Source organism: Echinops telfairi, unplaced genomic scaffold (genome assembly GCF_000313985.2).
Source record: "Echinops telfairi isolate 266 unplaced genomic scaffold, ASM31398v2 ScPeMD7_1;HRSCAF=3_0, whole genome shotgun sequence".
Taxonomy (NCBI): Eukaryota; Metazoa; Chordata; class Mammalia; order Afrosoricida; family Tenrecidae; genus Echinops; species Echinops telfairi.
In genome coordinates, this window is record NW_022103896.1 from 35,382,823 (window position 1) to 35,394,743 (window position 11,921).

Here is an 11,921-nt window from a genome sequence, read left to right on the forward strand (position 1 = left end):
TAACATTCATTAGGAGATAAATAAAATGTCCTAAAGAGCCTTGAGTTAGACTGCTTTTTGAAGTCACTGCACTATCCTGCCCTGTTAGGGAGATGCCCTTCTTCTTTCTTTAAATGCCACAGTGATTTTCTAATAGCATTCTCAAACACTGTAAGTTTTTCTGTCTAATGGCTTAAAATTGAAGATCTGGTGATCCTGTAAAATCCAAAGCTTAACTCACAGTAACCCAAGGGAAAGAATGAAATTCTCAATTATTTTTAAAATTTATTTGATGATATAACATGTGGCTCAGAGGAAAACACATTTTTCAGGTCTTTAAAGAATGTCATAAATACTCTAGCATTAATTTGCCTAAATCAATAAATGTTAAACCCAGCAGAGACCTTAGGAATATTTTGGATCGATGCCTTCATTTTACAGATTTTTAAAAATAAGAACACCAAGAGATTAAATGACTTGTCAAGCAAAAGTCACAGCACATGAGAGCAAGCACAGAACCTGGCTCTCCTGGTTTTTCTCTGTCACCCTCTCCCTGAGGAAGTCACATCCTCTCTCATACACAGGTGCTTGGTGCCGTATATACTTGAGTATAAGCCCACCCAAATATCAGCCAAGGCACCTAATTTTACCACAAAAACTGCATTAAAAATGAGCTGGAAAACTAGGCTTATACATAAGAATATTCGGTAATTTGATGAAATCTTAAGGAAGATCCTACTACTTGACTTGGGTGTATGGGGGCGCATTTAAAGTTAACCCAGTGCCCTGGCATGACTATGTAGCAGTTTCACACAACTGCAGATTATCACAGCGGCTTGAATTTAATTCAGTTTTCAAAAAAAGACTGCCTAGAGGGCTACAAAAATACTCGAATCATTATTTTATCTCACAGCATACAATAAATAGCAATCAGTAACACCAGGTATAAGGAGTTGGCTACACAAGTGGCCGGCGGTTCTCAACCTGTGGGTTGCGACCCCTTTGGGGGGTCAAACGACCCTTTCACAGGGATTGCCCGATTCATAACAATAGCAAAATGGCAGTGATGAAGTAGCCATGAAAATAATGTTGTGGTTGGGGGGTCACCACCACATGAGGAACTGTATTAACGGGTTGCGGCCTTAGGAAGGTTGAGAACCACTGCAGCAGACTATCAGTAACATGGTTCCAGTCTTACTGTGTTATACAGTGCATAGACTTCAATCAATATATTTTAAAGAACTTGCTTAAGAAGTTCTCTCTTAATCTCACTTCTTGAGAGGGGCTGTGCAAATATATATACCATGTTTTTCTTCAATAATTAAACAAAAATTCCTCCAGACTCTTCATCCCTCAAACCTAATAGTGGTTTGAGTGACTTTATTTTTTTTAAAGGCAGGGGGGGAGATAAAACTGAAATGGACTGAAAGTCTTTAGAGACAAACAAGTTCATTTCAAACCAATAAAAATAATTTTTCTTCATTTATAACCATGATAAGCATAGTTCATTCTGTCTTAAATCTGATAAGGTATTGAGTGAAAAGTTCGTTTCTGTTACAGTTCTCAGTTAAGCAATACAAATTTGAAATTGTGTATTTATTATTTTTTGAAACTAGATAAACGATTAAGCAGCTGCCTGGATGGGTTTACACCTAAGAAACGTACGAACTGCTCTGAGGCTAGCCCAGACTGGGCGGGATTTTGCTCAGTTGGAGGCTGGGACGATCTTGAGTCGGAACTGACTTAAGAGCACTTAACAACAACAAAAGTAAAAGAAATAAAAAACAGATTTGCCCTACTTTGAAACATAATGTGATTCTCATTATAATTATCTTAATGCCTTTTCTACTAACGTCAGCATCTAAATGGGGCTTCAAAAAGTTCTTAGAAAAATGGAATTAAAAAATAATGGAATTCTTTTGCACATACTTTTTGTATGATTACAAAACAACCTCTTCTTTATAAAGTCATTATTTTTTCATTTGACCAATGTACAACTTTTATTTATGAAAAGGTATCATCTAACAGGAAATAAATGCAGGCAATACTTCTTAAGCTCTCGTTGCATTGGGATTTCCATTCTCTCTGCATCTTAAATGTACTTCAAGATAATTGGTTATTTTTAAGGATGGGTCCACATGGATGAGCTTAGAAATTAAAACAAAAAGTTTATTTTATCTTGGTCTCTCAGGAGATTACAAAAGCAATTTCTAAGTAGTTTTATGAATAAATTTTAAGTCACATAGTTATTATACTCCATAAGAATAGTCTACCCAGATTTCACTCTTCTTACTCCTTTGAGGGTATAATAAATCAGATAAATGTATTTAGCCCCTAGTGACATCAAAAGCTTCCTTCTATAAGGCAATTGGGCATAGGTCTGATGATTTAATGTAAGAAGATAAATTGAACTCAATATTCTTTTCATTTGGAATACAATCTTTACACATATCAGCCAAAGAAATACTTTCCCATATTAACAAAAAGTTTCTTGTGATAAGTCTCATACCTGAAGGAAAATGTAAAAAAAACTAATAGGAAAAAATCAGGTTGTCTTCCTTGAGCTAAAATCTAGATTATTTTTTATTTCCCTGACAATTCCTCATCAAATATAAAGCACAGAACAGAAAAGAGAAGAGAAGAGAAGAGGCAAACAAGGAGTACTGCCTCCAACTCCTGCCTTCACAGAATACTTTGATCACAATACAATAGATTTTCAAGGAGCATCCCAACTTTTCACTATAGTTTAATTTATTGATTCAACTGTTCAACATAAAAGGACAGTGCATTAGAAACTAAGAAATATATTTTCTAACAAGTACACTATAACCAGATATAATTGGGAACTTCTGTTTCTAGCTAAAATATGAGGCCAGATTTGTCCTGCCTAAAACAAACAAGAAAAAAAATGCAGACAAAATGTATAAAAAAATTATTTTCAAGACACTGCACACCAGGCCTCAGTGAACAGTGGAGCCAAACTAAATAAACACTAAAATTGCCTCAGTTTATTGCTTTGAGAGACTTTCCAGGCAGCAGCATAGTAAGGGGAAACTGAGGCAGAACCTAGCAAACTTCCTGAGTGGAAGAGGAAGAGCTCAGAATCTGAAGAGACCACAGCTAGACTTAATGGAACAGGTTACCAAGAACAAATCTGCAGAAAGAGAACCCTCCAAATCTCCCAATGGTCCCCGCTAAGTATTCAGCAGATATGCCACTTGTGCGTGGTTATGGAATACCCCAGCGTAGGAAGTGAACCTTCTCAAAAGATTAGAGGAAAGATAGCCATTCCTATCAGCCTGCCCTGTAAACTCTCAATTCACAGGTCATTAGGTAAAGCAGTTTGCCTCAGTTGAAAGAGAATAACAAGTGCTAAACAGTGCACTGTCCCAAATCTGACTAATAAATCAAAAAAGCAAGAAATAAAAGAATAAAATGGGTTCTACACAATGTTTAATAAGATTTACGGGAATACAAAAATATCCATCACTCAACAAAATAAAATGGACAATGACGGTCATTTAACCTCAAAAACTCGGCATGCAAGGGGCAAGAACACACATCCCATACAGAGAATAACCTATCAAAATCCACCAAGAATTGACAAAGAGGTTAGACTTAGCAGAACAGGTAATTACATCACTTATGAAAACTGTATTCTAGGTGTTCATAAAGATAAGTAGAGGCATGGAAGATATTTTTTAAAGTCCCAAATTGAACTTCTAGATGTAAACATAATAGTGAGTGGTATCAACAGCAGATTTGACAAAAGAAAAGATTAGTAAGCTAAAATGTAGCCTAGTATCCAAAATGAAACGAAAAAATAAATAAAATTTCTTTTAATGAAAACAACCGAAGTGAGCTGTAGGACTTCCAAATATATGGGTAATTAGAGTTCCTGAATGAGAAAAGAGACACAACATGAAGCCAAGGCCAAAAGGAAAAAAAAAAAATAATGTCCAAAATGGGTGCATATGCAATTGAGGTGATGCTGCCCGGCTATCAAAAGATATAGCATCCCGGGTCCTAAAGGCTTGAAGATAAACAAGCGGCCATCTAGCTGGGAAGCAACAAAGGCCACATGTAAGAAGCACACCAGACTGCATGATCACGAGGTATCTATGGGATCAGGTATCAGGCCTCAAAGACCCAGAACAAAAAAATCATATCAATGTGAATGAGAGGGGGTGCAGAGTAGAGACCCAAAGCCCATCTATAGACAATTGGACATCCCTACAGAAGGGTCACAAGAAAGAGACTAGCCAGCCAGAGTGCAGTACAGCACCAATGAAACATTCAATTTTCCTCTAGTTCTTTAATGCCCCCCCCCAACTATCATGATCCCAATTCTACCTTACAAGTCCGGCTAGACCAGAGGATGTACACTGGTACAGATAGGAACTGAAAACACAGGGAATCCAGGACAGATAAACCCCTCAGAACCAATAATGAAGAGTAGAGATACCAGGAGAGTAAGGGGAAGGTGGGGAGAAAAAGGGGGAACCGATCACAATGATCAATATATAGCTCTCCCAGGGGGGTGGACAACAGAAAAGTGGGTGATGGGAGACTTCAGTTTAAGACATGAAAAAAAAATTTATAATGATATTAGTAACATAGGCAAAAATTAATGTCTAATACCAATAACATGAAACATAGGAGGGCTTCAAATATCTTCCCATGAACTTTTTGAAGCTTTTACACTAATGATAATAAACACTCATGGCTATGAAGTTGATGCCAACGCATAGCAACACTAGAGGGCCACGTGGAACTAGCCCTGTGAGTTATTGAACTGTAAATATTTACGGGAATGAAGAGCTTCGACTTTCTCCTATAATCACCACACCGCACACTAATACAAGTGTCTGAAAGTTTGTGTGGGTTCTCATACTATACATGAAGGGGTATAATACTGGTTGAAGTTTGACTATAACATGTTCAAAAATGTGTACTTTCTCAAGTACAATTACAAAATAGAGCAAAGAATTATAGGTAATGAACCTACAAAGGAGAGAAAATAAAATCATTTTAAAAATACTTTATTAATCAAAAACCAAACAAGAAAAGTAAGCAAACAATAGGAGAGACCAACAGAAACAAAACAAAGATGATGCACTCAAACCTAACCATATCAACAATTAAATTAAATGTAAATAGTTAAACAGTAATTAAAAGGCAGATGTCATCAGACAGGATAAAATCACAAAGTCTAACTATATGCTGGCCATAATAAAAACTCTTTAAAAACAACGGTAATGATAACATGAAAGAAGAAAGAATAGGAAAAGATATCGCATGCTAATACTACTCAATACAAAAGTGAAATGACCATATTAAAATAAGACTAGGATATAGTATCAAAAATAAGGAAAGCCACTTCATAATGATAAAGAAGGCCTCTAAAAAGATAGGATGTAGGTTCGGTCCAGTCACAGGAAAAGACGGGATAAAACATTACCCGATCCTGCACCTTTCTCTATATTATTGTTTGAACTCATTGTTATAGCCGCTATGCTAATCCATGTCTTCAATGGTCTGCCTCTTTTTCACTAAGACTCTACCAGGGATTGAGCCCTCTTGTCCAAAGTACATGAGCAATGTCTTGCCATCCACCTCAGAAAGATTCTGCCTAGACTTCCTCCAAGACAGACTTCATTGTTCTTCTACCCGTCCGTCATACTTTTCATATTCTTTGCAAATGCCATAATCGAAGGCATCAATTCTTCTGAGGTTCTCCTTAGGCACTGCCTACCTTTCACGTGTATATAAGATGAACTGCCATGGCTTGGCTCTCAAAAACTCATAGTGACCCCCTGTCGGTTTCCAAGACCATAACTGTTGACCAGAATAGAAAGCCCAGTCTCTCTCCAGCAGAGCTTCTGGTGGTTTGAACTGCAGACCATGTGGATCGCAGCCCAGCTGGTAACCACTACACTACCAGTGCTCCTTATAGCTTATAGTTTACGAGTCTATGAGTCCTCTAAGCACCATCTTTGCTCTTTGTAACTCTCGAGGTCATCAGAGCAGATTTGCTCAATGCCGTCAGTAGTTTGGTTTCTTGACTGTTGCTTCCCTGATCATTAAGCATGGATCCAAACGGGATGAAATCCTTGGTAACGTCGATCTTTTCTTCATTTATTCTATTGGTCCAGGTATGGGTGGTTTCGTTATTTTTACATTGAGTTGTCATCCATAATGAAGACTACAGTCTCTGATCTTCATCAGTGTTTCGAGTCCTTTTGGCTTTCAGCAATCAAGGCTGTGCCATTTGTGCATCGAGGGTTGTTAATGAGCCTTGCTTTGCTGCTGATACTGGGTTCTTCATATAGAGCCTTGCTTTGCTGCTGATACTGGGTTCTTCGTATAGTCCAGTTTCCTGGATTATCTCCTCAGCATACAGGCTGAAAAAGGATGGTGAAAAGATCCAACCCTGACACACACACCTTTTCTGATTTTACAACAGGCAGTCTCCCCTGGTTCTGCTTGAATGACTGCCGGTTGGTTGGTCTATGTAAAGCTTCCCAGGAGCACAATGAAATGTTCTGCAATTCCCCTTCTTCACAATATTACCCAGAGTTTGTTATGATTCAACCAGTCAAGTGCCTTTGCACAAAAAGCAGGTAAATATCGTTCTGGTATCTCTCCTCATTCTACTTCCTCTTCAGAACCCACCTTGAATGTCTGGTAGACCCTGTTGATGCACTGCTGCAGCCATTTTTAAAGTTATTTTCAGCAAAATTTTACTTCCATGTGATATTATGATATGGTTTGATAATTTCTACATTCTGTTGGGTCACCTCACTTTGTAACAGACACAAATATGGATCTTTTCCAGTCGATTGGCCAGATAGCTGTCTTCCAAGTTTCTAGACATAGCCTAGTGCTTCTAGCACTGCATCACTGGGCTGAAACATTTCAATTGGTAGTCCATCAATTCTCAGAGTCTATTTTTGGTCAATGCCTTCAGTGTAGCCACCCCGGAAAAAGGTGGTGCAGGAGAATGAGGCCACAAGCCAAGTGAGCCCAGAATACATTGCTATGGCCCAGATATATCCAGAGTATCCAAGTGGGCCCACAGGGCAGATTACTATTTTCGAGCCATGAAATTTGTGTCAAGCTTGATCTAGACTCATTCTTCCCTTCCAATTTCTGCCTTTTAGATTAGGAACATCTATCTACCTTATGCCTATCACAACATTGATTTTTGTAGTCTAGGTTTCATGGATCTACAAATGGAGAGGAATTTTGCTCCTGGTGGAAGATACCCAGCGTCTCATCCAGGCCTGATTTAAGCTTTGTAAAAGATAACATATTAGACTTAGAGTTAATGCTGGAAGGAGTTAAGACTTCTGGTGGATGCTGGGATGGGTTAACTGGATTTTACACATGGAGAGGACATGATGTGGGGGGAAGGCAGAGCATGAAATGTTTGGGATTAAATTTTCTCAAAAAATATGTTGAAGCAAAGTAGGATCTTTGAAGACGTTATTAGTTAACATGAAATCATACCAAATCAAAGTGGGTCCTAAGACAATCTGAGTTATGCTCTTAACCACCACAACACAAAAATCCTACTCCATTGCCATCGAATCTATTGGAACTTTGGCAGAGTAGAATTACTGTAGGGTGTTCTTAGCAGTCATCTTTACAGAAGTAGAGTGCCAAGTCTTTCTTCCACAGAGCAGTTGGTGAGTCCAAACCACCAACCATTAGGTTCATAATTAAGTGCAAACCATTTGCATCACTCGGGAGTTCTAAAAGAGACACAAATATAGACAGACAGAGGTGACTCTATATTGTGTATACAGAACTGCAAGTTAAGGAAAACCTGGAAATAACAGATGGCAAGAGAGACCAGAAAAGATCTTCCCTTGGAAACTTTAGAAACCATGGTCCCACCAACAAACTAAATCCGTCCTACTATCTTCCAGAACAGTGAGAAAATGCATTTCTCTTCTTACAGGTCCCCCAATATGTGATACTAAGTTAAGATAGTGTTAAAATTTTAATACAATGAACAAAGAATTGAATGGACATTTCTATAATATATTCCAATGAAGCATGAACAGATGCTCAACATGATTAGATGCAAATCAAAGCCTCAATGAAATACCACTTCACAACCAATAGATGGCTACTGTCCAAAGAATTTTACATAGGACACATGAAAAAGTTGAATGGGCAAAAGCGGTTCAATAGGTGCATTTATAACAACAACTAAGAAGAGCGGCTGTGGCTGCTTGTGCACGCGTGCTTATGTACATGCAAACACCTGATGGGATTTGGTTCCTCAGCATGAGACAAGCTAATTCACTGGCCTACGAACATGCTTAGTGCTTCTGTTCTACCTCTTACTTCATTGTACAGTGCCTGGGTTCTTGAGAGCTTACAACTGGTCTCCATGCACCCAGAGCAATGGAAAAAGTGGAATCAGGCTTAGGAGGATGATTGGAATGTGTGGCTAATGGCCTCAAGGAACAACCACCTCTTTTGCCATGAAAGCACGGTATCAGGTGGTGACCAGCTACCATTCATGACTGTTCTGATAAAAAACTCCATAGAAAAATCCGGATCTGAGATTCAAAACGGAATTTCAAATTCTCATAGAATCCAAGCTTTATGAAGCCATACGGGGTGGATGAATTTCTGAAACTACTGCCCTGTGATATCATTAAACGTTAAACCAAAACTGTCCCCTAAATTCATCTTAAAAGATAACTAGAGATTAGCTAAGAACCCTGGTGGCAGAGTGGGTTACATAAAGGGCTGCTAACCGAAGGCCAGCTTCCCCACAAGAGAAAGAGGGGCTTTCTAAAGAGTGGCAGCCTCTCCAGGATCCCACAGGGGCAATTCCACTCTGTCCTGTAGGCTCGCTATGCATCGGCATTGACTTTATGGGAGTACATTCACTTTGGCTGTGAATAGTTTAACAAAAACTTGTAACACAGGTCTGTCTCGAGCATTAGGTTGTTTGAAGAATTATGTACATAGGATCAAATTGGAACCGACTCTTGGAAAGATTATATAAAAACCTGGAGTCAACAGTGTATGTTAATGAGTAACAACTCAGAAAAAGAGAGTAAGAATGATTGAACAATTCAAAGAATGATTGAACAATTCAATGATTAAACAATTAACATTACTAAATTATACATGTGAAAATAACATGAAGAAGGTGAAGATGGAGAAATAGGAACTCCATGCATTGCTAATAGAAATGTAAAAATACGCAGCCACTGCGAAAAATAGTTTGGAAGCTCCTCGAAAACTTTAACATGGAATATAACCTAGCAGGCCCACTCCTATGTCTAGACCTCAAAGATTTAAAATCAGGGACTGAAACAGATACTGGAACATGAATGTTCATTGCAGCCCTATTCCTAATAAGCAAAAAATGCAAGCAATCCAAATGTCTACCAACAAATAAACAAAATATAGTATACACAAACCAATGAATGTTATTCCATCATAAAAAGGAATAGAATTCTAATATACTCTACAACATGGATGAATCTTGAAAACATAATGCTAAGTGAAATAAGCCAGGCACAAATATATTATTCCATTTATATGAAATTTCTAAAATATCTAAACTAGGCAAGTTCATAGATGCAGAAAACAGATTGTTATCAGAGGCTAGGAGTAAGGTTAAGAAAATAACTATTGTCTAATGGGTACAGAATCTCCATTTGAGGTCATGAAAAAGTTTTAGAAATAGATGGTAGTGACAGTTGTCCAACATTCTAAAAATAGTTAATGCCACTTAATGGTGCACTTTAAAATGGCAAACAATTTTATATGTTGAGATAGTTAACATTTATTATGCCAACATGGCCAATGAACACATGTGAGAATAATTGAAGGGTTGAGAGGTAAATGGCGCGCGAGCCTCGCCTCTCTAGTTTCTTGCTCTTTGAGTGTGCAGCTGCCTTGCTTGTTCTTTGCCTCCATTTGCAAGCTACACTACCTGTGGGACACCTAACCCGTGGACTGTGCCGCTGTAATTTGAAGTTCCTTCAAGACCTGCTTCGCCACACAATTGGAATTTATATCTCTTGAGCTGAGGACTGTCGGACTATGTCATCTGGCTGACTGTTGGTGACCTGCCTTGCTGTTTGCTGCCTGTGCCCAGGTAGCCTGAATTGCTCTATGGAGGACTACCCAGTGGCCCTCAAGACTTGAAGGACTGCCAGTGTCTCACAACTGTCTCACAGGAGTGAGTTGAACTGTACTGCTTTATAATTTAATTAACTGTCTATTTCTTATGCTATATATCTATCTGTGCAAATATATATATAATGATCTGCATTCTAGCGAACCCTGTCTAACATATATGTATTTTACAAAAATAAATAAAATCACTTTAAATCGGTTTACTTCACTATATTAATGAACAAACACATAACATATATGCTTGATCTCAACAGAGGCAGGAAGAGCATTTGACAAAGTCCAACAGCCATTCCTTAACTGCCAAGTAAGTCTAGATAGGATCATGTGTACTAATGAAATATTGAAATATTGACTGCTTTGCCTTTAGGCTTAAGAACAATAAAAGGATGTCTGATCCTACCACTTCTACTCAAAATTGTACTGAAGGTTTCAGCCCATGCAGTCATACAAGAAGAGGGAAAAAACAAACAAACATGCTCTGGTAAACTACCTGGAGACACTGGGAGAAAGAAATAAATCAAAATGATTAGTCCTAGGCAAAACGAGAAATTAAAAACAGGAGGAAAAATGGCAACAAAAGGGGAAATAAAATCGCCTAGAGTTAAAAAATGCCCTCTAATTTTGGAGGGACTTTAGAGTATCTAGCGGAGTCCCTGGGTGAATACAAATGGTTACCAAAAAGTTGAAATTTGAGTTATCTTGGGGGGGAAATGCAATCTCTGTAAACATCAGTCTTTGTGGAACACATTTCTACTTTGACACACATGTGTCAGAATCAATTGGAGGCCAAATGATTAATGTATTGTAGTAGTTACATAATCTGGTGTCAATTTGAGAGGGTTAGGAGTGAAGGGATGGAGTCTAGCCTGTTAATCAAGATATAACCAATGAGGCCTCTGTGTGGACATGGCCTTCTTCTGAGAATTCTGGGAACTCAGGCATTTTCCTCCTTGGAAGCGGGAGAGACTCTCTCCCTCTCTGCTCACTCCCTGGGAGACTTTGTCGCTGACAAGACACATGGAACTGTGCTAGCGCCCTAACCTGGAGAAGCCACTTGGAGACCCCTGCCAGTGCTGAGATGCTTACAAATGCCACTGGACCCACAAGACTTTGCACCCACTGACCTGTAATCCTCCTGCATTTGGCATCATTGCATGTGTTTCGTGAGTCTGAAGAGGACTTTATAGATTGGTATCAGACATATGGGCAAATAGTGGACTTATGGACTTGATCTGGACTGGACTGGGTTGGGATGTTTTCTCAATATTCAACTGCTCTTGTATATAAACTTCTTTCTTAATACACATATGTGTCCATAAATTTGTTTCTCTTGTCTACCCAGACTAAAACATGTATTTACAAATCTCAACTTCCTATTTTAAAATGACCTAAGTGAAGAAGTGGATGTTACCATACTGGCAAGAAGATAAACGTGAGTTCTAAGGAGGTTAAGGAGACAAACTCTTGGTTGGCATAGTGATTACACATTGGGCTGCTCACCATTACTAACTCGGAAATCACCAACTACTTCACAGGAGAAAGACCAGGTTTTTACTCCCACAGATAGTTATGGTCTCAGAGGGCCACAGGGGCAATTCTACCCTGTCACTGTGAGTCAGAATCGACTCAATAGCAGTGAGTTTGGTTTTTTGCTAATTGTATCAAATCATTCCTTGGGTATCATTAGCATAATCCCTACAGTCGATGTATAAACTGTGAAATGCCAGTACAAGTGGGAAACACTTTCTTAACACAGTTCTTTCTTC

At 38.5% G+C, this 11,921-nt stretch overlaps 1 protein-coding gene across 17 annotated transcripts in view; it reads right to left on the minus strand.

Annotated features, from left to right (window-relative positions):
- RIMS2 (regulating synaptic membrane exocytosis 2) overlaps positions 1–11,921 on the minus strand; it is a 438,267-nt gene that overhangs the window by 425,679 nt on the left and 667 nt on the right. The gene's annotated exons all lie outside the window — the stretch shown is intronic.